Source organism: Pristiophorus japonicus, unplaced genomic scaffold (genome assembly GCF_044704955.1).
Source record: "Pristiophorus japonicus isolate sPriJap1 unplaced genomic scaffold, sPriJap1.hap1 HAP1_SCAFFOLD_539, whole genome shotgun sequence".
NCBI lineage: Eukaryota > Metazoa > Chordata > Chondrichthyes > Pristiophoridae > Pristiophorus > Pristiophorus japonicus.
The window spans coordinates 117,529-142,588 of NW_027254446.1; the positions used below are offsets into that span (position 1 = coordinate 117,529).

Sequence of the window (25,060 nt, forward strand, 5' to 3'; positions counted from 1 at the left end):
ACGCTTCAACGTCAGTGCTCTCGATCAAGCCAACATCCCCAGCATCGAAGCACTGACCACACTCGACCAGCTCCATTGGGCGGGCCACATTGTCCGCATTCTCGACACAAGACTCCCACGGAATCCTACACGGCAAGTGAGCCACAGGTGGGCAGAGGGAACGTTTCAAGGACATCCTCAAAGCCTCCTTGATAAAGTGCAACATCCCCACCGACACCTGGGAATCTCTTGCCAAAGAGCGCCCTAAGTGGAGGAAGAGCATCCGGGAGGGCGCTGAGCACCTCGAGTCTCGCCGCCGAGAACAAGCGCAGGCAGCGGAAGGAGCGTGCGGCAAACCAGACTCCCCACCCACCCTTTCCTTTAACCACTGTCTGCCCCAGCTGTGACAGAGACTGTAATTCCTGTATTGGACTGAACAGCCACCTGAGAACTCACTTTTAGAGTGGAAGCAAGTCTTCCTCGATTTCGAGGGACTGCCTCTGGTGATGACTGGAGCAGTGGTTAATCACGCCCATCCACCAAGTGACCCCGCGGCCCAATCCGCTCACTAGAGCAGCTGTCAATCACACGCAACCGCAGCCAGCCATGTCCAAGCACAAGGAGGTGCAATTCATCAGTTCCAACACCAGCAGCAGAGTGGCGCAGCGGAAGCGTGCTGGGCCCATAACCCAGAGGTCGATGGATCGAAACCATCCTCTGCTAAAGGCAACTTTTAATGTGGTTGCAGCCAACACTTGCCCTGCAACTAATCCCAGCCTTGACAAGGATGCATCTCCAAAATCATTCTCTTTCGATTAATTTGAGGAGCTTTGGCTGATAGAGCACACTCATAAAATATGAGCTTGATATTAAAAGTCTTATTGTTTCCTCTTCTTTTACTAAATAAGTTTTGCTGATCTGCAAGCAAATCGGAATATGATGCTGTGGCAATAACTTGGATCTGGCTCAAAGGGCAGGCGTGGGCCGTAAATATAGCTGGATATCGGGTGTACATGAATGGTAGCAGTTGGGGTGGCAGTATTGGTTAAGGACAATGTTAGTGTTGACGAGAGAGGATGTCCTGTAAATATTGCAGGATACAGGCTGTTGGGCCTTCGGCCGCCGGAGGAAGACAGTGTTCCAAGATCAGGCCTTCAAATCTGGCACCAAGCTCATGGTATACAGGGCTGTAGTGATATCCGGCCTCCTGGGTGGCTCAGAGACATGGACCATATACAGCAATCACCTCAAATCGCTGGAGAAATACCACAACATCCTGCAAATCCCCTGGGAGGATAGACGCTTCAACGTCAGTGCTCTCGATCAAGCCAACATCCCCAGCATCGAAGCATTGACCACACTCGACCAGCTCCATTGGGCGGGCCACATTGTCCGCATTCTCGACACAAGACTCCCACGGAATCCTACACGGCAAGTGAGCCGCAGGTGGGCAGAGGGAACGTTTCAAGGACATCCTCAAAGCCTCCTTGATAAAGTGCAACATCCCCACCGACACCTGGGAATCTCTTGCCAAAGAGCGCCCTAAGTGGAGGAAGAGCATCCGGGAGGGCGCTGAGCACCTCGAGTCTCGCCGCCGAGAACAAGCGCAGGCAGCGGAAGGAGCGTGCGGCAAACCAGACTCCCCACCCACCCTTTCCTTTAACCACTGTCTGCCCCAGCTGTGACAGAGACTGTAATTCCTGTATTGGACTGAACAGCCACCTGAGAACTCACTTTTAGAGTGGAAGCAAGTCTTCCTCGATTTCGAGGGACTGCCTCTGGTGATGACTGGAGCAGTGGTTAATCACGCCCATCCACCAAGTGACCCCGCGGCCCAATCCGCTCACTAGAGCAGCTGTCAATCACACGCAACCGCAGCCAGCCATGTCCCAGCACAAGGAGGTGCAATTCATCAGTTCCAACACCAGCAGCAGAGTGGCGCAGCGGAAGCGTGCTGGGCCCATAAGCCAGAGGTCGATGGATCGAAACCATCCTCTGCTAAAGACAACTTTTAATGTGGTTGCAGCCAACACTTGCCCTGCAACTAATCCCAGCCTTGACAAGGATGCATCTCCAAAATCATTCTCTTTCAATTAATTTGAGGAGCTTTGGCTGATAGAGCACACTCATAAAATATGAGCTTGATATTAAAAGTCTTATTGTTTCCTCTTCTTTTACTAAATAAGTTTTGCTGATCTGCAAGCAAATCGGAATATGATGCTGTGGCAATAACTGGGATCTGGCTCAAAGGGCAGGCGTGGGCCGTAAATATAGCTGGATATCGGGTGTACATGAATGGTAGCAGTTGGGGTGGCAGTATTGGTTAAGGACAATGTTAGTGTTGACGAGAGAGGATGTCCTGTAAATATTGCAGGATACAGGCTGTTGGGCCTTCGGCCGCCGGAGGAAGACAGTGTTCCAAGATCAGGCCTTCAAATCTGGCACCAAGCTCATGGTATACAGGGCTGTAGTGATATCCGGCCTCCTGGGTGGCTCAGAGACATGGACCATATACAGCAATCACCTCAAATCGCTGGAGAAATACCACAACATCCTGCAAATCCCCTGGGAGGATGGACGCTTCAACATCAGTGCTCTCGATCAAGCCAACATCCCCAGCATCGAAGCACTGACCACACTCGACCAGCTCCATTGGGCGGGCCACATTGTCCGCATTCTCGACACAAGACTCCCACGGAATCCTACACGGCAAGTGAGCCGCAGGTGGGCAGAGGGAACGTTTGAAGGACATCCTCAAAGCCTCCTTGATAAAGTGCAACATCCCCACCGACACCTGGGAATCTCTTGCCAAAGAGCGCCCTAAGTGGAGGAAGAGCATCCGGGAGGGCGCTGAGCACCTCGAGTCTCGCCGCCGAGAACAAGCGCAGGCAGCGGAAGGAGCGTGCGGCAAACCAGACTCCCCACCCACCCTTTCCTTTAACCACTGTCTGCCCCAGCTGTGACAGAGACTGTAATTCCTGTATTGGACTGAACAGCCACCTGAGAACTCACTTTTAGAGTGGAAGCAAGTCTTCCTCGATTTCGAGGGACTGCCTCTGGTGATGACTGGAGCAGTGGTTAATCACGCCCATCCACCAAGTGACCCCGCGGCCCAATCCGCTCACTAGAGCAGCTGTCAATCACACGCAACCGCAGCCAGCCATGTCCCAGCACAAGGAGGTGCAATTCATCAGTTCCAACACCAGCAGCAGAGTGGCGCAGCGGAAGCGTGCTGGGCCCATAACCCAGAGGTCGATGGATCGAAACCATCCTCTGCTAAAGACAACTTTTAATGTGGTTGCAGCCAACACTTGCCCTGCAACTAATCCCAGCCTTGACAAGGATGCATCTCCAAAATCATTCTCTTTCGATTAATTTGAGGAGCTTTGGCTGATAGAGCACACTCATAAAATATGAGCTTGATATTAAAAGTCTTATTGTTTCCTCTTCTTTTACTAAATAAGTTTTGCTGATCTGCAAGCAAATCGGAATATGATGCTGTGGCAATAACTTGGATCTGGCTCAAAGGGCAGGCGTGGGCCGTAAATATAGCTGGATATCGGGTGTACATGAATGGTAGCAGTTGGGGTGGCAGTATTGGTTAAGGACAATGTTAGTGTTGACGAGAGAGGATGTCCTGTAAATATTGCAGGATACAGGCTGTTGGGCCTTCGGCCGCCGGAGGAAGACAGTGTTCCAAGATCAGGCCTTCAAATCTGGCACCAAGCTCATGGTATACAGGGCTGTAGTGATATCCGGCCTCCTGGGTGGCTCAGAGACATGGACCATATACAGCAATCACCTCAAATCGCTGGAGAAATACCACAACATCCTGCAAATCCCCTGGGAGGATAGACGCTTCAACGTCAGTGCTCTCGATCAAGCCAACATCCCCAGCATCGAAGCATTGACCACACTCGACCAGCTCCATTGGGCGGGCCACATTGTCCGCATTCTCGACACAAGACTCCCACGGAATCCTACACGGCAAGTGAGCCGCAGGTGGGCAGAGGGAACGTTTCAAGGACATCCTCAAAGCCTCCTTGATAAAGTGCAACATCCCCACCGACACCTGGGAATCTCTTGCCAAAGAGCGCCCTAAGTGGAGGAAGAGCATCCGGGAGGGCGCTGAGCACCTCGAGTCTCGCCGCCGAGAACAAGCGCAGGCAGCGGAAGGAGCGTGCGGCAAACCAGACTCCCCACCCACCCTTTCCTTTAACCACTGTCTGCCCCAGCTGTGACAGAGACTGTAATTCCTGTATTGGACTGAACAGCCACCTGAGAACTCACTTTTAGAGTGGAAGCAAGTCTTCCTCGATTTCGAGGGACTGCCTCTGGTGATGACTGGAGCAGTGGTTAATCACGCCCATCCACCACGTGACCCCGCGGCCCAATCCGCTCACTCGAGCAGCTGTCAATCACACGCAACCGCAGCCAGCCATGTCCCAGCACAAGGAGGTGCAATTCATCAGTTCCAACACCAGCAGCAGAGTGGCGCAGCGGAAGCGTGCTGGGCCCATAAGCCAGAGGTCGATGGATCGAAACCATCCTCTGCTAAAGACAACTTTTAATGTGGTTGCAGCCAACACTTGCCCTGCAACTAATCCCAGCCTTGACAAGGATGCATCTCCAAAATCATTCTCTTTCAATTAATTTGAGGAGCTTTGGCTGATAGAGCACACTCATAAAATATGAGCTTGATATTAAAAGTCTTATTGTTTCCTCTTCTTTTACTAAATAAGTTTTGCTGATCTGCAAGCAAATCGGAATATGATGCTGTGGCAATAACTGGGATCTGGCTCAAAGGGCAGGCGTGGGCCGTAAATATAGCTGGATATCGGGTGTACATGAATGGTAGCAGTTGGGGTGGCAGTATTGGTTAAGGACAATGTTAGTGTTGACGAGAGAGGATGTCCTGTAAATATTGCAGGATACAGGCTGTTGGGCCTTCGGCCGCCGGAGGAAGACAGTGTTCCAAGATCAGGCCTTCAAATCTGGCACCAAGCTCATGGTATACAGGGCTGTAGTGATATCCGGCCTCCTGGGTGGCTCAGAGACATGGACCATATACAGCAATCACCTCAAATCGCTGGAGAAATACCACAACATCCTGCAAATCCCCTGGGAGGATGGACGCTTCAACGTCAGTGCTCTCGATCAAGCCAACATCCCCAGCATCGAAGCACTGACCACACTCGACCAGCTCCATTGGGCGGGCCACATTGTCCGCATTCTCGACACAAGACTCCCACGGAATCCTACACGGCAAGTGAGCCGCAGGTGGGCAGAGGGAACGTTTGAAGGACATCCTCAAAGCCTCCTTGATAAAGTGCAACATCCCCACCGACACCTGGGAATCTCTTGCCAAAGAGCGCCCTAAGTGGAGGAAGAGCATCCGGGAGGGCGCTGAGCACCTCGAGTCTCGCCGCCGAGAACAAGCGCAGGCAGCGGAAGGAGCGTGCGGCAAACCAGACTCCCCACCCACCCTTTCCTTTAACCACTGTCTGCCCCAGCTGTGACAGAGACTGTAATTCCTGTATTGGACTGAACAGCCACCTGAGAACTCACTTTTAGAGTGGAAGCAAGTCTTCCTCGATTTCGAGGGACTGCCTCTGGTGATGACTGGAGCAGTGGTTAATCACGCCCATCCACCAAGTGACCCCGCGGCCCAATCCGCTCACTAGAGCAGCTGTCAATCACACGCAACCGCAGCCAGCCATGTCCCAGCACAAGGAGGTGCAATTCATCAGTTCCAACACCAGCAGCAGAGTGGCGCAGCGGAAGCGTGCTGGGCCCATAACCCAGAGGTCGATGGATCGAAACCATCCTCTGCTAAAGGCAACTTTTAATGTGGTTGCAGCCAACACTTGCCCTGCAACTAATCCCAGCCTTGACAAGGATGCATCTCCAAAATCATTCTCTTTCGATTAATTTGAGGAGCTTTGGCTGATAGAGCACACTCATAAAATATGAGCTTGATATTAAAAGTCTTATTGTTTCCTCTTCTTTTACTAAATAAGTTTTGCTGATCTGCAAGCAAATCGGAATATGATGCTGTGGCAATAACTTGGATCTGGCTCAAAGGGCAGGCGTGGGCCGTAAATATAGCTGGATATCGGGTGTACATGAATGGTAGCAGTTGGGGTGGCAGTATTGGTTAAGGACAATGTTAGTGTTGACGAGAGAGGATGTCCTGTAAATATTGCAGGATACAGGCTGTTGGGCCTTCGGCCGCCGGAGGAAGACAGTGTTCCAAGATCAGGCCTTCAAATCTGGCACCAAGCTCATGGTATACAGGGCTGTAGTGATATCCGGCCTCCTGGGTGGCTCAGAGACATGGACCATATACAGCAATCACCTCAAATCGCTGGAGAAATACCACAACATCCTGCAAATCCCCTGGGAGGATAGACGCTTCAACGTCAGTGCTCTCGATCAAGCCAACATCCCCAGCATCGAAGCAGTGACCACACTCGACCAGCTCCATTGGGCGGGCCACATTGTCCGCATTCTCGACACAAGACTCCCACGGAATCCTACACGGCAAGTGAGCCGCAGGTGGGCAGAGGGAACGTTTGAAGGACATCCTCAAAGCCTCCTTGATAAAGTGCAACATCCCCACCGACACCTGGGAATCTCTTGCCAAAGAGCGCCCTAAGTGGAGGAAGAGCATCCGGGAGGGCGCTGAGCACCTCGAGTCTCGCCGCCGAGAACAAGCGCAGGCAGCGGAAGGAGCGTGCGGCAAACCAGACTCCCCACCCACCCTTTCCTTTAACCACTGTCTGCCCCAGCTGTGACAGAGACTGTAATTCCTGTATTGGACTGAACAGCCACCTGAGAACTCACTTTTAGAGTGGAAGCAAGTCTTCCTCGATTTCGAGGGACTGCCTCTGGTGATGACTGGAGCAGTGGTTAATCACGCCCATCCACCACGTGACCCCGCGGCCCAATCCGCTCACTCGAGCAGCTGTCAATCACACGCAACCGCAGCCAGCCATGTCCCAGCACAAGGAGGTGCAATTCATCAGTTCCAACACCAGCAGCAGAGTGGCGCAGCGGAAGCGTGCTGGGCCCATAACCCAGAGGTCGATGGATAGAAACCATCCTCTGCTAAAGGCAACTTTTAATGTGGTTGCAGCCAACACTTGCCCTGCAACTAATCCCAGCCTTGACAAGGATGCATCTCCAAAATCATTCTCTTTCAATTAATTTGAGGAGCTTTGGCTGATAGAGCACACTCATAAAATATGAGCTTGATATTAAAAGTCTTATTGTTTCCTCTTCTTTTACTAAATAAGTTTTGCTGATCTGCAAGCAAATCGGAATATGATGCTGTGGCAATAACTTGGATCTGGCTCAAAGGGCAGGCGTGGGCCGTAAATATAGCTGGATATCGGGTGTACATGAATGGTAGCAGTTGGGGTGGCAGTATTGGTTAAGGACAATGTTAGTGTTGACGAGAGAGGATGTCCTGTAAATATTGCAGGATACAGGCTGTTGGGCCTTCGGCCGCCGGAGGAAGACAGTGTTCCAAGATCAGGCCTTCAAATCTGGCACCAAGCTCATGGTATACAGGGCTGTAGTGATATCCGGCCTCCTGGGTGGCTCAGAGACATGGACCATATACAGCAATCACCTCAAATCGCTGGAGAAATACCACAACATCCTGCAAATCCCCTGGGAGGATGGACGCTTCAACGTCAGTGCTCTCGATCAAGCCAACATCCCCAGCATCGAAGCACTGACCACACTCGACCAGCTCCATTGGGCGGGCCACATTGTCCGCATTCTCGACACAAGACTCCCACGGAATCCTACACGGCAAGTGAGCCACAGGTGGGCAGAGGGAACGTTTCAAGGACATCCTCAAAGCCTCCTTGATAAAGTGCAACATCCCCACCGACACCTGGGAATCTCTTGCCAAAGAGCGCCCTAAGTGGAGGAAGAGCATCCGGGAGGGCGCTGAGCACCTCGAGTCTCGCCGCCGAGAACAAGCGCAGGCAGCGGAAGGAGCGTGCGGCAAACCAGACTCCCCACCCACCCTTTCCTTTAACCACTGTCTGCCCCAGCTGTGACAGAGACTGTAATTCCTGTATTGGACTGAACAGCCACCTGAGAACTCACTTTTAGAGTGGAAGCAAGTCTTCCTCGATTTCGAGGGACTGCCTCTGGTGATGACTGGAGCAGTGGTTAATCACGCCCATCCACCAAGTGACCCCGCGGCCCAATCCGCTCACTAGAGCAGCTGTCAATCACACGCAACCGCAGCCAGCCATGTCCAAGCACAAGGAGGTGCAATTCATCAGTTCCAACACCAGCAGCAGAGTGGCGCAGCGGAAGCGTGCTGGGCCCATAACCCAGAGGTCGATGGATCGAAACCATCCTCTGCTAAAGGCAACTTTTAATGTGGTTGCAGCCAACACTTGCCCTGCAACTAATCCCAGCCTTGACAAGGATGCATCTCCAAAATCATTCTCTTTCGATTAATTTGAGGAGCTTTGGCTGATAGAGCACACTCATAAAATATGAGCTTGATATTAAAAGTCTTATTGTTTCCTCTTCTTTTACTAAATAAGTTTTGCTGATCTGCAAGCAAATCGGAATATGATGCTGTGGCAATAACTTGGATCTGGCTCAAAGGGCAGGCGTGGGCCGTAAATATAGCTGGATATCGGGTGTACATGAATGGTAGCAGTTGGGGTGGCAGTATTGGTTAAGGACAATGTTAGTGTTGACGAGAGAGGATGTCCTGTAAATATTGCAGGATACAGGCTGTTGGGCCTTCGGCCGCCGGAGGAAGACAGTGTTCCAAGATCAGGCCTTCAAATCTGGCACCAAGCTCATGGTATACAGGGCTGTAGTGATATCCGGCCTCCTGGGTGGCTCAGAGACATGGACCATATACAGCAATCACCTCAAATCGCTGGAGAAATACCACAACATCCTGCAAATCCCCTGGGAGGATAGACGCTTCAACGTCAGTGCTCTCGATCAAGCCAACATCCCCAGCATCGAAGCATTGACCACACTCGACCAGCTCCATTGGGCGGGCCACATTGTCCGCATTCTCGACACAAGACTCCCACGGAATCCTACACGGCAAGTGAGCCGCAGGTGGGCAGAGGGAACGTTTCAAGGACATCCTCAAAGCCTCCTTGATAAAGTGCAACATCCCCACCGACACCTGGGAATCTCTTGCCAAAGAGCGCCCTAAGTGGAGGAAGAGCATCCGGGAGGGCGCTGAGCACCTCGAGTCTCGCCGCCGAGAATAAGCGCAGGCAGCGGAAGGAGCGTGCGGCAAACCAGACTCCCCACCCACCCTTTCCTTTAACCACTGTCTGCCCCAGCTGTGACAGAGACTGTAATTCCTGTATTGGACTGAACAGCCACCTGAGAACTCACTTTTAGAGTGGAAGCAAGTCTTCCTCGATTTCGAGGGACTGCCTCTGGTGATGACTGGAGCAGTGGTTAATCACGCCCATCCACCACGTGACCCCGCGGCCCAATCCGCTCACTAGAGCAGCTGTCAATCACACGCAACCGCAGCCAGCCATGTCCCAGCACAAGGAGGTGCAATTCATCAGTTCCAACACCAGCAGCAGAGTGGCGCAGCGGAAGCGTGCTGGGCCCATAAGCCAGAGGTCGATGGATCGAAACCATCCTCTGCTAAAGACAACTTTTAATGTGGTTGCAGCCAACACTTGCCCTGCAACTAATCCCAGCCTTGACAAGGATGCATCTCCAAAATCATTCTCTTTCAATTAATTTGAGGAGCTTTGGCTGATAGAGCACACTCATAAAATATGAGCTTGATATTAAAAGTCTTATTGTTTCCTCTTCTTTTACTAAATAAGTTTTGCTGATCTGCAAGCAAATCGGAATATGATGCTGTGGCAATAACTTGGATCTGGCTCAAAGGGCAGGCGTGGGCCGTAAATATAGCTGGATATCGGGTGTACATGAATGGTAGCAGTTGGGGTGGCAGTATTGGTTAAGGACAATGTTAGTGTTGACGAGAGAGGATGTCCTGTAAATATTGCAGGATACAGGCTGTTGGGCCTTCGGCCGCCGGAGGAAGACAGTGTTCCAAGATCAGGCCTTCAAATCTGGCACCAAGCTCATGGTATACAGGGCTGTAGTGATATCCGGCCTCCTGGGTGGCTCAGAGACATGGACCATATACAGCAATCACCTCAAATCGCTGGAGAAATACCACAACATCCTGCAAATCCCCTGGGAGGATAGACGCTTCAACATCAGTGCTCTCGATCAAGCCAACATCCCCAGCATCGAAGCAGTGACCACACTCGACCAGCTCCATTGGGCGGGCCACATTGTCCGCATTCTCGACACAAGACTCCCACGGAATCCTACACGGCAAGTGAGCCGCAGGTGGGCAGAGGGAACGTTTCAAGGACATCCTCAAAGCCTCCTTGATAAAGTGCAACATCCCCACCGACACCTGGGAATCTCTTGCCAAAGAGCGCCCTAAGTGGAGGAAGAGCATCCGGGAGGGCGCTGAGCACCTCGAGTCTCGCCGCCGAGAACAAGCGCAGGCAGCGGAAGGAGCGTGCGGCAAACCAGACTCCCCACCCACCCTTTCCTTTAACCACTGTCTGCCCCAGCTGTGACAGAGACTGTAATTCCTGTATTGGACTGAACAGCCACCTGAGAACTCACTTTTAGAGTGGAAGCAAGTCTTCCTCGATTTCGAGGGACTGCCTCTGGTGATGACTGGAGCAGTGGTTAATCACGCCCATCCACCACGTGACCCCGCGGCCCAATCCGCTCACTCGAGCAGCTGTCAATCACACGCAACCGCAGCCAGCCATGTCCCAGCACAAGGAGGTGCAATTCATCAGTTCCAACACCAGCAGCAGAGTGGCGCAGCGGAAGCGTGCTGGGCCCATAACCCAGAGGTCGATGGATCGAAACCATCCTCTGCTAAAGGCAACTTTTAATGTGGTTGCAGCCAACACTTGCCCTGCAACTAATCCCAGCCTTGACAAGGATGCATCTCCAAAATCATTCTCTTTCGATTAATTTGAGGAGCTTTGGCTGATAGAGCACACTCATAAAATATGAGCTTGATATTAAAAGTCTTATTGTTTCCTCTTCTTTTACTAAATAAGTTTTGCTGATCTGCAAGCAAATCGGAATATGATGCTGTGGCAATAACTTGGATCTGGCTCAAAGGGCAGGCGTGGGCCGTAAATATAGCTGGATATCGGGTGTACATGAATGGTAGCAGTTGGGGTGGCAGTATTGGTTAAGGACAATGTTAGTGTTGACGAGAGAGGATGTCCTGTAAATATTGCAGGATACAGGCTGTTGGGCCTTCGGCCGCCGGAGGAAGACAGTGTTCCAAGATCAGGCCTTCAAATCTGGCACCAAGCTCATGGTATACAGGGCTGTAGTGATATCCGGCCTCCTGGGTGGCTCAGAGACATGGACCATATACAGCAATCACCTCAAATCGCTGGAGAAATACCACAACATCCTGCAAATCCCCTGGGAGGATAGACGCTTCAACGTCAGTGCTCTCGATCAAGCCAACATCCCCAGCATCGAAGCAGTGACCACACTCGACCAGCTCCATTGGGCGGGCCACATTGTCCGCATTCTCGACACAAGACTCCCACGGAATCCTACACGGCAAGTGAGCCGCAGGTGGGCAGAGGGAACGTTTCAAGGACATCCTCAAAGCCTCCTTGATAAAGTGCAACATCCCCACCGACACCTGGGAATCTCTTGCCAAAGAGCGCCCTAAGTGGAGGAAGAGCATCCGGGAGGGCGCTGAGCACCTCGAGTCTCGCCGCCGAGAACAAGCGCAGGCAGCGGAAGGAGCGTGCGGCAAACCAGACTCCCCACCCACCCTTTCCTTTAACCACTGTCTGCCCCAGCTGTGACAGAGACTGTAATTCCTGTATTGGACTGAACAGCCACCTGAGAACTCACTTTTAGAGTGGAAGCAAGTCTTCCTCGATTTCGAGGGACTGCCTCTGGTGATGACTGGAGCAGTGGTTAATCACGCCCATCCACCACGTGACCCCGCGGCCCAATCCGCTCACTCGAGCAGCTGTCAATCACACGCAACCGCAGCCAGCCATGTCCCAGCACAAGGAGGTGCAATTCATCAGTTCCAACACCAGCAGCAGAGTGGCGCAGCGGAAGCGTGCTGGGCCCATAACCCAGAGGTCGATGGATCGAAACCATCCTCTGCTAAAGGCAACTTTTAATGTGGTTGCAGCCAACACTTGCCCTGCAACTAATCCCAGCCTTGACAAGGATGCATCTCCAAAATCATTCTCTTTCAATTAATTTGAGGAGCTTTGGCTGATAGAGCACACTCATAAAATATGAGCTTGATATTAAAAGTCTTATTGTTTCCTCTTCTTTTACTAAATAAGTTTTGCTGATCTGCAAGCAAATCGGAATATGATGCTGTGGCAATAACTTGGATCTGGCTCAAAGGGCAGGCGTGGGCCGTAAATATAGCTGGATATCGGGTGTACATGAATGGTAGCAGTTGGGGTGGCAGTATTGGTTAAGGACAATGTTAGTGTTGACGAGAGAGGATGTCCTGTAAATATTGCAGGATACAGGCTGTTGGGCCTTCGGCCGCCGGAGGAAGACAGTGTTCCAAGATCAGGCCTTCAAATCTGGCACCAAGCTCATGGTATACAGGGCTGTAGTGATATCCGGCCTCCTGGGTGGCTCAGAGACATGGACCATATACAGCAATCACCTCAAATCGCTGGAGAAATACCACAACATCCTGCAAATCCCCTGGGAGGATGGACGCTTCAACGTCAGTGCTCTCGATCAAGCCAACATCCCCAGCATCGAAGCACTGACCACACTCGACCAGCTCCATTGGGCGGGCCACATTGTCCGCATTCTCGACACAAGACTCCCACGGAATCCTACACGGCAAGTGAGCCACAGGTGGGCAGAGGGAACGTTTCAAGGACATCCTCAAAGCCTCCTTGATAAAGTGCAACATCCCCACCGACACCTGGGAATCTCTTGCCAAAGAGCGCCCTAAGTGGAGGAAGAGCATCCGGGAGGGCGCTGAGCACCTCGAGTCTCGCCGCCGAGAACAAGCGCAGGCAGCGGAAGGAGCGTGCGGCAAACCAGACTCCCCACCCACCCTTTCCTTTAACCACTGTCTGCCCCAGCTGTGACAGAGACTGTAATTCCTGTATTGGACTGAACAGCCACCTGAGAACTCACTTTTAGAGTGGAAGCAAGTCTTCCTCGATTTCGAGGGACTGCCTCTGGTGATGACTGGAGCAGTGGTTAATCACGCCCATCCACCAAGTGACCCCGCGGCCCAATCCGCTCACTAGAGCAGCTGTCAATCACACGCAACCGCAGCCAGCCATGTCCAAGCACAAGGAGGTGCAATTCATCAGTTCCAACACCAGCAGCAGAGTGGCGCAGCGGAAGCGTGCTGGGCCCATAACCCAGAGGTCGATGGATCGAAACCATCCTCTGCTAAAGGCAACTTTTAATGTGGTTGCAGCCAACACTTGCCCTGCAACTAATCCCAGCCTTGACAAGGATGCATCTCCAAAATCATTCTCTTTCGATTAATTTGAGGAGCTTTGGCTGATAGAGCACACTCATAAAATATGAGCTTGATATTAAAAGTCTTATTGTTTCCTCTTCTTTTACTAAATAAGTTTTGCTGATCTGCAAGCAAATCGGAATATGATGCTGTGGCAATAACTGGGATCTGGCTCAAAGGGCAGGCGTGGGCCGTAAATATAGCTGGATATCGGGTGTACATGAATGGTAGCAGTTGGGGTGGCAGTATTGGTTAAGGACAATGTTAGTGTTGACGAGAGAGGATGTCCTGTAAATATTGCAGGATACAGGCTGTTGGGCCTTCGGCCGCCGGAGGAAGACAGTGTTCCAAGATCAGGCCTTCAAATCTGGCACCAAGCTCATGGTATACAGGGCTGTAGTGATATCCGGCCTCCTGGGTGGCTCAGAGACATGGACCATATACAGCAATCACCTCAAATCGCTGGAGAAATACCACAACATCCTGCAAATCCCCTGGGAGGATAGACGCTTCAACGTCAGTGCTCTCGATCAAGCCAACATCCCCAGCATCGAAGCAGTGACCACACTCGACCAGCTCCATTGGGCGGGCCACATTGTCCGCATTCTCGACACAAGACTCCCACGGAATCCTACACGGCAAGTGAGCCGCAGGTGGGCAGAGGGAACGTTTCAAGGACATCCTCAAAGCCTCCTTGATAAAGTGCAACATCCCCACCGACACCTGGGAATCTCTTGCCAAAGAGCGCCCTAAGTGGAGGAAGAGCATCCGGGAGGGCGCTGAGCACCTCGAGTCTCGCCGCCGAGAACAAGCGCAGGCAGCGGAAGGAGCGTGCGGCAAACCAGACTCCCCACCCACCCTTTCCTTTAACCACTGTCTGCCCCAGCTGTGACAGAGACTGTAATTCCTGTATTGGACTGAACAGCCACCTGAGAACTCACTTTTAGAGTGGAAGCAAGTCTTCCTCGATTTCGAGGGACTGCCTCTGGTGATGACTGGAGCAGTGGTTAATCACGCCCATCCACCACGTGACCCCGCGGCCCAATCCGCTCACTCGAGCAGCTGTCAATCACACGCAACCGCAGCCAGCCATGTCCCAGCACAAGGAGGTGCAATTCATCAGTTCCAACACCAGCAGCAGAGTGGCGCAGCGGAAGCGTGCTGGGCCCATAACCCAGAGGTCGATGGATCGAAACCATCCTCTGCTAAAGGCAACTTTTAATGTGGTTGCAGCCAACACTTGCCCTGCAACTAATCCCAGCCTTGACAAGGATGCATCTCCAAAATCATTCTCTTTCAATTAATTTGAGGAGCTTTGGCTGATAGAGCACACTCATAAAATATGAGCTTGATATTAAAAGTCTTATTGTTTCCTCTTCTTTTACTAAATAAGTTTTGCTGATCTGCAAGCAAATCGGAATATGATGCTGTGGCAATAACTTGGATCTGGCTCAAAGGGCAGGCGTGGGCCGTAAATATAGCTGGATATCGGGTGTACATGAATGGTAGCAGTTGGGGTGGCAGTATTGGTTAAGGACAATGTTAGTGTTGACGAGAGAGGATGTCCTGTAAATATTGCAGGATACAGGCTGTTGGGCCTTCGGCCGCCGGAGGAAGACAGTGTTCCAAGATCAGGCCTTCAAATCTGGCACCAAGCTCATGGTATACAGGGCTGTAGTGATATCCGGCCTCCTGGGTGGCTCAGAGACATGGACCATATACAGCAATCACCTCAAATCGCTGGAGAAATACCACAACATCCTGCAAATCCCCTGGGAGGATGGACGCTTCAACGTCAGTGCTCTCGATCAAGCCAACATCCCCAGCATCGAAGCACTGACCACACTCGACCAGCTCCATTGGGCGGGCCACATTGTCCGCATTCTCGACACAAGACTCCCACGGAATCCTACACGGCAAGTGAGCCACAGGTGGGCAGAGGGAACGTTTCAAGGACATCCTCAAAGCCTCCTTGATAAAGTGCAACATCCCCACCGACACCTGGGAATCTCTTGCCAAAGAGCGCCCTAAGTGGAGGAAGAGCATCCGGGAGGGCGCTGAGCACCTCGAGTCTCGCCGCCGAGAACAAGCGCAGGCAGCGGAAGGAGCGTGCGGCAAACCAGACTCCCCACCCACCCTTTCCTTTAACCACTGTCTGCCCCAGCTGTGACAGAGACTGTAATTCCTGTATTGGACTGAACAGCCACCTGAGAACTCACTTTTAGAGTGGAAGCAAGTCTTCCTCGATTTCGAGGGACTGCCTCTGGTGATGACTGGAGCAGTGGTTAATCACGCCCATCCACCAAGTGACCCCGCGGCCCAATCCGCTCACTAGAGCAGCTGTCAATCACACGCAACCGCAGCCAGCCATGTCCAAGCACAAGGAGGTGCAATTCATCAGTTCCAACACCAGCAGCAGAGTGGCGCAGCGGAAGCGTGCTGGGCCCATAACCCAGAGGTCGATGGATCGAAACCATCCTCTGCTAAAGGCAACTTTTAATGTGGTTGCAGCCAACACTTGCCCTGCAACTAATCCCAGCCTTGACAAGGATGCATCTCCAAAATCATTCTCTTTCGATTAATTTGAGGAGCTTTGGCTGATAGAGCACACTCATAAAATATGAGCTTGATATTAAAAGTCTTATTGTTTCCTCTTCTTTTACTAAATAAGTTTTGCTGATCTGCAAGCAAATCGGAATATGATGCTGTGGCAATAACTGGGATCTGGCTCAAAGGGCAGGCGTGGGCCGTAAATATAGCTGGATATCGGGTGTACATGAATGGTAGCAGTTGGGGTGGCAGTATTGGTTAAGGACAATGTTAGTGTTGACGAGAGAGGATGTCCTGTAAATATTGCAGGATACAGGCTGTTGGGCCTTCGGCCGCCGGAGGAAGACAGTGTTCCAAGATCAGGCCTTCAAATCTGGCACCAAGCTCATGGTATACAGGGCTGTAGTGATATCCGGCCTCCTGGGTGGCTCAGAGACATGGACCATATACAGCAATCACCTCAAATCGCTGGAGAAATACCACAACATCCTGCAAATCCCCTGGGAGGATAGACGCTTCAACGTCAGTGCTCTCGATCAAGCCAACATCCCCAGCATCGAAGCAGTGACCACACTCGACCAGCTCCATTGGGCGGGCCACATTGTCCGCATTCTCGACACAAGACTCCCACGGAATCCTACACGGCAAGTGAGCCGCAGGTGGGCAGAGGGAACGTTTCAAGGACATCCTCAAAGCCTCCTTGATAAAGTGCAACATCCCCACCGACACCTGGGAATCTCTTGCCAAAGAGCGCCCTAAGTGGAGGAAGAGCATCCGGGAGGGCGCTGAGCACCTCGAGTCTCGCCGCCGAGAACAAGCGCAGGCAGCGGAAGGAGCGTGCGGCAAACCAGACTCCCCACCCACCCTTTCCTTTAACCACTGTCTGCCCCAGCTGTGACAGAGACTGTAATTCCTGTATTGGACTGAACAGCCACCTGAGAACTCACTTTTAGAGTGGAAGCAAGTCTTCCTCGATTTCGAGGGACTGCCTCTGGTGATGACTGGAGCAGTGGTTAATCACGCCCATCCACCACGTGACCCCGCGGCCCAATCCGCTCACTCGAGCAGCTGTCAATCACACGCAACCGCAGCCAGCCATGTCCCAGCACAAGGAGGTGCAATTCATCAGTTCCAACACCAGCAGCAGAGTGGCGCAGCGGAAGCGTGCTGGGCCCATAACCCAGAGGTCGATGGATCGAAACCATCCTCTGCTAAAGGCAACTTTTAATGTGGTTGCAGCCAACACTTGCCCTGCAACTAATCCCAGCCTTGACAAGGATGCATCTCCAAAATCATTCTCTTTCAATTAATTTGAGGAGCTTTGGCTGATAGAGCACACTCATAAAATATGAGCTTGATATTAAAAGTCTTATTGTTTCCTCTTCTTTTACTAAATAAGTTTTGCTGATCTGCAAGCAAATCGGAATATGATGCTGTGGCAATAACTTGGATCTGGCTCAAAGGGCAGGCGTGGGCCGTAAATATAGCTGGATATCGGGTGTACATGAATGGTAGCAGTTGGGGTGGCAGTATTGGTTAAGGACAATGTTAGTGTTGACGAGAGAGGATGTCCTGTAAATATTGCAGGATACAGGCTGTTGGGCCTTCGGCCGCCGGAGGAAGACAGTGTTCCAAGATCAGGCCTTCAAATCTGGCACCAAGCTCATGGTATACAGGGCTGTAGTGATATCCGGCCTCCTGGGTGGCTCAGAGACATGGACCATATACAGCAATCACCTCAAATCGCTGGAGAAATACCACAACATCCTGCAAATCCCCTGGGAGGATGGACGCTTCAACGTCAGTGCTCTCGATCAAGCCAACATCCCCAGCATCGAAGCACTGACCACACTCGACCAGCTCCATTGGGCGGGCCACATTGTCCGCATTCTCGACACAAGACTCCCACGGAATCCTACACGGCAAGTGAGCCACAGGTGGGCAGAGGGAACGTTTCAAGGACATCCTCAAAGCCTCCTTGATAAAGTGCAACATCCCCACCGACACCTGGGAATCTCTTGCCAAAGAGCGCCCTAAGTGGAGGAAGAGCATCCGGGAGGGCGCTGAGCACCTCGAGTCTCGCCGCCGAGAACAAGCGCAGGCAGCGGAAGGAGCGTGCGGCAAACCAGACTCCCCACCCACCCTTTCCTTTAACCACTGTCTGCCCCAGCTGTGACAGAGACTGTAATTCCTGTATTGGACTGAACAGCCACCTGAGAACTCACTTTTAGAGTGGAAGCAAGTCTTCCTCGATTTCGAGGGACTGCCTCTGGTGATGACTGGAGCAGTGGTTAATCACGCCCATCCACCAAGTGACCCCGCGGCCCAATCCGCTCACTAGAGCAGCTGTCAATCACACGCAACCGCAGCCAGCCATGTCCAAGCACAAGGAGGTGCAATTCATCAGTTCCAACACCAGCAGCAGAGTGGCGCAGCGGAAGCGTGCTGGGCCCATAACCCAGAGGTCGATGGATCGAAACCATCCTCTGCTAAAGGCAACTTTTAATGTGGTTGCAGCCAACACTTGCCCTGCAACTAATCCCAGCCTTGACAAGGATGCATCTCCAAAATCATTCTCTTTCGATTAATTTGAGGAGCTTTGGCTGATAGAGCACACTCATAAAATATGAGCTTGATATTAAAAGTCTTATTGTTTCCTCTTCTTTTACTAAATAAGTTTTGCTGATCTGCAAGCAAATCGGAATATGATGCTGTGGCAATAACTTGGATCTGGCTCAAAGGGCAGGCGTGGGCCGTAAATATAGCTGGATATCGGGTGTACATGAATGGTAGCAGTTGGGGTGGCAGTATTGGTTAAGGACAATGTTAGTGTTGACGAGAGAGGATGTCCTGTAAATATTGCAGGATACAGGCTGTTGGGCCTTCGGCCGCCGGAGGAAGACAGTGTTCCAAGATCAGGCCTTCAAATCTGGCACCAAGCTCATGGTATACAGGGCTGTAGTGATATCCGGCCTCCTGGGTGGCTCAGAGACATGGACCATATACAGCAATCACCTCAAATCGCTGGAGAAATACCACAACATCCTGCAAATCCCCTGGGAGGATAGACGCTTCAACGTCAGTGCTCTCGATCAAGCCAACATCCCCAGCATCGAAGCATTGACCACACTCGACCAGCTCCATTGGGCGGGCCACATTGTCCGCATTCTCGACACAAGACTCCCACGGAATCCTACACGGCAAGTGAGCCGCAGGTGGGCAGAGGGAACGTTTCAAGGACATCCTCAAAGCCTCCTTGATAAAGTGCAACATCCCCACCGACACCTGGGAATCTCTTGCCAAAGAGCGCCCTAAGTGGAGGAAGAGCATCCGGGAGGGCGCTGAGCACCTCGAGTCTCGCCGCCGAGAATAAGCGCAGGCAGCGGAAGGAGCGTGCGGCAAACCAGACTCCCCACCCACCCTTTCCTTTAACCACTGTCTGCCCCAGCTGTGACAGAGACTGTAATTCCTGTATTGGACTGAACAGCCACCTGAGAACTCACTTTTAGAGTGGAAGCAAGTCTTCCTCGATTTCGAGGGACTGCCTCTGGTGATGACTGGAGCAGTGGTTAATCACGCCCATCCACCACGTGACCCCGCGGCCCAATCCGCTCACTAGAGCAGCTGTCAATCACACGCAACCGCAGCCAGCCATGTCCCAGCACAAGGAGGTGCAATTCATCAGTTCCAACACCAGCAGCAGAGTGGCGCAGCGGAAGCGTGCTGGGCCCATAACCCAGAGGTCGATGGATTGAAACCATCCTCTGCTAAAGGCAACTTTTAATGTGGTTGCAGCCAACACTTGCCCTGCAACTAATCCCAGCCTTGACAAGGATGCATCTCCAAAATCATTCTCTTTCAATTAATTTGAGGAGCTTTGGCTGATAGAGCACACTCATAAAATATGAGCTTGATATTAAAAGTCTTATTGTTTCCTCTTCTTTTACTAAATAAGTTTTGCTGATCTGCAAGCAAATCGGAATATGATGCTGTGGCAATAACTGGGATCTGGCTCAAAGGGCAGGCGTGGGCCGTAAATATAGCTGGATATCGGGTGTACATGAATGGTAGCAGTTGGGGTGGCAGTATTGGTTAAGGACAATGTTAGTGTTGACGAGAGAGGATGTCCTGTAAATATTGCAGGATACAGGCTGTTGGGCCTTCGGCCGCCGGAGGAAGACAGTGTTCCAAGATCAGGCCTTCAAATCTGGCACCAAGCTCATGGTATACAGGGCTGTAGTGATATCCGGCCTCCTGGGTGGCTCAGAGACATGGACCATATACAGCAATCACCTCAAATCGCTGGAGAAATACCACAACATCCTGCAAATCCCCTGGGAGGATGGACGCTTCAACGTCAGTGCTCTCGATCAAGCCAACATCCCCAGCATCGAAGCACTGACCACACTCGACCAGCTCCATTGGGCGGGCCACATTGTCCGCATTCTCGACACAAGACTCCCACGGAATCCTACACGGCAAGTGAGCCACAGGTGGGCAGAGGGAACGTTTCAAGGACATCCTCAAAGCCTCCTTGATAAAGTGCAACATCCCCACCGACACCTGGGAATCTCTTGCCAAAGAGCGCCCTAAGTGGAGGAAGAGCATCCGGGAGGGCGCTGAGCACCTCGAGTCTCGCCGCCGAGAACAAGCACAGGCAGCGGAAGGAGCGTGCGGCAAACCAGACTCCCCACCCACCCTTTCCTTTAACCACTGTCTGCCCCAGCTGTGACAGAGACTGTAATTCCTGTATTGGACTGAACAGCCACCTGAGAACTCACTTTTAGAGTGGAAGCAAGTCTTCCTCGATTTCGAGGGACTGCCTCTGGTGATGACTGGAGCAGTGGTTAATCACGCCCATCCACCACGTGACCCCGCGGCCCAATCCGCTCACTAGAGCAGCTGTCAATCACACGCAACCGCAGCCAGCCATGTCCCAGCACAAGGAGGTGCAATTCATCAGTTCCAACACCAGCAGCAGAGTGGCGCAGCGGAAGCGTGCTGGGCCCATAACCCAGAGGTCGATGGATTGAAACCATCCTCTGCTAAAGGCAACTTTTAATGTGGTTGCAGCCAACACTTGCCCTGCAACTAATCCCAGCCTTGACAAGGATGCATCTCCAAAATCATTCTCTTTCGATTAATTTGAGGAGCTTTGGCTGATAGAGCACACTCATAAAATATGAGCTTGATATTAAAAGTCTTATTGTTTCCTCTTCTTTTACTAAATAAGTTTTGCTGATCTGCAAGCAAATCGGAATATGATGCTGTGGCAATAACTGGGATCTGGCTCAAAGGGCAGGCGTGGGCCGTAAATATAGCTGGATATCGGGTGTACATGAATGGTAGCAGTTGGGGTGGCAGTATTGGTTAAGGACAATGTTAGTGTTGACGAGAGAGGATGTCCTGTAAATATTGCAGGATACAGGCTGTTGGGCCTTCGGCCGCCGGAGGAAGACAGTGTTCCAAGATCAGGCCTTCAAATCTGGCACCAAGCTCATGGTATACAGGGCTGTAGTGATATCCGGCCTCCTGGGTGGCTCAGAGACATGGACCATATACAGCAATCACCTCAAATCGCTGGAGAAATACCACAACATCCTGCAAATCCCCTGGGAGGATAGACGCTTCAACGTCAGTGCTCTCGATCAAGCCAACATCCCCAGCATCGAAGCAGTGACCACACTCGACCAGCTCCATTGGGCGGGCCACATTGTCCGCATTCTCGACACAAGACTCCCACGGAATCCTACACGGCAAGTGAGCCGCAGGTGGGCAGAGGGAACGTTTCAAGGACATCCTCAAAGCCTCCTTGATAAAGTGCAACATCCCCACCGACACCTGGGAATCTCTTGCCAAAGAGCGCCCTAAGTGGAGGAAGAGCATCCGGGAGGGCGCTGAGCACCTCGAGTCTCGCCGCCGAGAACAAGCGCAGGCAGCGGAAGGAGCGTGCGGCAAACCAGACTCCCCACCCACCCTTTCCTTTAACCACTGTCTGCCCCAGCTGTGACAGAGACTGTAATTCCTGTATTGGACTGAACAGCCACCTGAGAACTCACTTTTAGAGTGGAAGCAAGTCTTCCTCGATTTCGAGGGACTGCCTCTGGTGATGACTGGAGCAGTGGTTAATCACGCCCATCCACCACGTGACCCCGCGGCCCAATCCGCTCACTCGAGCAGCTGTCAATCACACGCAACCGCAGCCAGCCATGTCCCAGCACAAGGAGGTGCAATTCATCAGTTCCAACACCAGCAGCAGAGTGGCGCAGCGGAAGCGTGCTGGGCCCATAACCCAGAGGTCGATGGATCGAAACCATCCTCTGCTAAAGGCAACTTTTAATGTGGTTGCAGCCAACACTTGCCCTGCAACTAATCCCAGCCTTGACAAGGATGCATCTCCAAAATCATTCTCTTTCAATTAATTTGAGGAGCTTTGGCTGATAGAGCACACTCATAAAATATGAGCTTGATATTAAAAGTCTTATTGTTTCCTCTTCTTTTACTAAATAAGTTTTGCTGATCTGCAAGCAAATCGGAATATGATGCTGTGGCAATAACTTGGATCTGGCTCAAAGGGCAGGCGTGGGCCGTAAATATAGCTGGATATCGGGTGTACATGAATGGTAGCAGTTGGGGTGGCAGTATTGGTTAAGGACAATGTTAGTGTTGACGAGAGAGGATGTCCTGTAAATATTGCAGGATACAGGCTGTTGGGCCTTCGGCCGCCGGAGGAAGACAGTGTTCCAAGATCAGGCCTTCAAATCTGGCACCAAGCTCATGGTATACAGGGCTGTAGTGATATCCGGCCTCCTGGGTGGCTCAGAGACATGGACCATATACAGCAATCACCTCAAATCGCTGGAGAAATACCACAACATCCTGCAAATCCCCTGGGAGGATGGACGCTTCAACGTCAGTGCTCTCGATCAAGCCAACATCCCCAGCATCGAAGCACTGACCACACTCGACCAGCTCCATTGGGCGGGCCACATTGTCCGCATTCTCGACACAAGACTCCCACGGAATCCTACACGGCAAGTGAGCCACAGGTGGGCAGAGGGAACGTTTCAAGGACATCCTCAAAGCCTCCTTGATAAAGTGCAACATCCCCACCGACACCTGGGAATCTCTTGCCAAAGAGCGCCCTAAGTGGAGGAAGAGCATCCGGGAGGGCGCTGAGCACCTCGAGTCTCGCCGCCGAGAACAAGCGCAGGCAGCGGAAGGAGCGTGCGGCAAACCAGACTCCCCACCCACCCTTTCCTTTAACCACTGTCTGCCCCAGCTGTGACAGAGACTGTAATTCCTGTATTGGACTGAACAGCCACCTGAGAACTCACTTTTAGAGTGGAAGCAAGTCTTCCTCGATTTCGAGGGACTGCCTCTGGTGATGACTGGAGCAGTGGTTAATCACGCCCATCCACCAAGTGACCCCGCGGCCCAATCCGCTCACTAGAGCAGCTGTCAATCACACGCAACCGCAGCCAGCCATGTCCAAGCACAAGGAGGTGCAATTCATCAGTTCCAACACCAGCAGCAGAGTGGCGCAGCGGAAGCGTGCTGGGCCCATAACCCAGAGGTCGATGGATCGAAACCATCCTCTGCTAAAGGCAACTTTTAATGTGGTTGCAGCCAACACTTGCCCTGCAACTAATCCCAGCCTTGACAAGGATGCATCTCCAAAATCATTCTCTTTCGATTAATTTGAGGAGCTTTGGCTGATAGAGCACACTCATAAAATATGAGCTTGATATTAAAAGTCTTATTGTTTCCTCTTCTTTTACTAAATAAGTTTTGCTGATCTGCAAGCAAATCGGAATATGATGCTGTGGCAATAACTTGGATCTGGCTCAAAGGGCAGGCGTGGGCCGTAAATATAGCTGGATATCGGGTGTACATGAATGGTAGCAGTTGGGGTGGCAGTATTGGTTAAGGACAATGTTAGTGTTGACGAGAGAGGATGTCCTGTAAATATTGCAGGATACAGGCTGTTGGGCCTTCGGCCGCCGGAGGAAGACAGTGTTCCAAGATCAGGCCTTCAAATCTGGCACCAAGCTCATGGTATACAGGGCTGTAGTGATATCCGGCCTCCTGGGTGGCTCAGAGACATGGACCATATACAGCAATCACCTCAAATCGCTGGAGAAATACCACAACATCCTGCAAATCCCCTGGGAGGATAGACGCTTCAACGTCAGTGCTCTCGATCAAGCCAACATCCCCAGCATCGAAGCATTGACCACACTCGACCAGCTCCATTGGGCGGGCCACATTGTCCGCATTCTCGACACAAGACTCCCACGGAATCCTACACGGCAAGTGAGCCGCAGGTGGGCAGAGGGAACGTTTCAAGGACATCCTCAAAGCCTCCTTGATAAAGTGCAACATCCCCACCGACACCTGGGAATCTCTTGCCAAAGAGCGCCCTAAGTGGAGGAAGAGCATCCGGGAGGGCGCTGAGCACCTCGAGTCTCGCCGCCGAGAATAAGCGCAGGCAGCGGAAGGAGCGTGCGGCAAACCAGACTCCCCACCCACCCTTTCCTTTAACCACTGTCTGCCCCAGCTGTGACAGAGACTGTAATTCCTGTATTGGACTGAACAGCCACCTGAGAACTCACTTTTAGAGTGGAAGCAAGTCTTCCTCGATTTCGAGGGACTGCCTCTGGTGATGACTGGAGCAGTGGTTAATCACGCCCATCCACCACGTGACCCCGCGGCCCAATCCGCTCACTAGAGCAGCTGTCAATCACACGCAACCGCAGCCAGCCATGTCCCAGCACAAGGAGGTGCAATTCATCAGTTCCAACACCAGCAGCAGAGTGGCGCAGCGGAAGCGTGCTGGGCCCATAACCCAGAGGTCGATGGATTGAAACCATCCTCTGCTAAAGGCAACTTTTAATGTGGTTGCAGCCAACACTTGCCCTGCAACTAATCCCAGCCTTGACAAGGATGCATCTCCAA

General features: G+C 52.1%; 13 non-coding genes across 13 annotated transcripts; all 13 read left to right on the forward strand.

Annotated features, from left to right (window-relative positions):
- Window positions 1–630: 630 nt before the first annotated feature.
- trnam-cau (transfer RNA methionine (anticodon CAU)) lies at window positions 631–702 on the forward strand. Its single transcript has one exon. It is a non-coding gene; the product is annotated as a tRNA-Met (tRNA).
- A 2,484-nt stretch (window positions 703–3,186) lies between these two features.
- On the forward strand, window positions 3,187–3,258 carry trnam-cau (transfer RNA methionine (anticodon CAU)). The gene has a single exon. It is a non-coding gene; the product is annotated as a tRNA-Met (tRNA).
- Window positions 3,259–5,742: 2,484 nt separating this feature from the next.
- Window positions 5,743–5,814, forward strand: trnam-cau (transfer RNA methionine (anticodon CAU)). Its single transcript has one exon. It is a non-coding gene; the product is annotated as a tRNA-Met (tRNA).
- A 2,484-nt stretch (window positions 5,815–8,298) lies between these two features.
- On the forward strand, window positions 8,299–8,370 carry trnam-cau (transfer RNA methionine (anticodon CAU)). Its single transcript has one exon. It is a non-coding gene; the product is annotated as a tRNA-Met (tRNA).
- Window positions 8,371–10,854: 2,484 nt separating this feature from the next.
- On the forward strand, window positions 10,855–10,926 carry trnam-cau (transfer RNA methionine (anticodon CAU)). Its single transcript has one exon. It is a non-coding gene; the product is annotated as a tRNA-Met (tRNA).
- A 1,206-nt stretch (window positions 10,927–12,132) lies between these two features.
- Window positions 12,133–12,204, forward strand: trnam-cau (transfer RNA methionine (anticodon CAU)). Its single transcript has one exon. It is a non-coding gene; the product is annotated as a tRNA-Met (tRNA).
- A 1,206-nt stretch (window positions 12,205–13,410) lies between these two features.
- Window positions 13,411–13,482, forward strand: trnam-cau (transfer RNA methionine (anticodon CAU)). The gene has a single exon. It is a non-coding gene; the product is annotated as a tRNA-Met (tRNA).
- A 1,206-nt stretch (window positions 13,483–14,688) lies between these two features.
- trnam-cau (transfer RNA methionine (anticodon CAU)) lies at window positions 14,689–14,760 on the forward strand. The gene has a single exon. It is a non-coding gene; the product is annotated as a tRNA-Met (tRNA).
- Window positions 14,761–15,966: 1,206 nt separating this feature from the next.
- trnam-cau (transfer RNA methionine (anticodon CAU)) lies at window positions 15,967–16,038 on the forward strand. Its single transcript has one exon. It is a non-coding gene; the product is annotated as a tRNA-Met (tRNA).
- A 1,206-nt stretch (window positions 16,039–17,244) lies between these two features.
- trnam-cau (transfer RNA methionine (anticodon CAU)) lies at window positions 17,245–17,316 on the forward strand. The gene has a single exon. It is a non-coding gene; the product is annotated as a tRNA-Met (tRNA).
- Window positions 17,317–18,522: 1,206 nt separating this feature from the next.
- trnam-cau (transfer RNA methionine (anticodon CAU)) lies at window positions 18,523–18,594 on the forward strand. Its single transcript has one exon. It is a non-coding gene; the product is annotated as a tRNA-Met (tRNA).
- Window positions 18,595–22,356: 3,762 nt separating this feature from the next.
- Window positions 22,357–22,428, forward strand: trnam-cau (transfer RNA methionine (anticodon CAU)). The gene has a single exon. It is a non-coding gene; the product is annotated as a tRNA-Met (tRNA).
- Window positions 22,429–23,634: 1,206 nt separating this feature from the next.
- trnam-cau (transfer RNA methionine (anticodon CAU)) lies at window positions 23,635–23,706 on the forward strand. Its single transcript has one exon. It is a non-coding gene; the product is annotated as a tRNA-Met (tRNA).
- The last annotated feature ends 1,354 nt before the right edge of the window (window positions 23,707–25,060 follow it).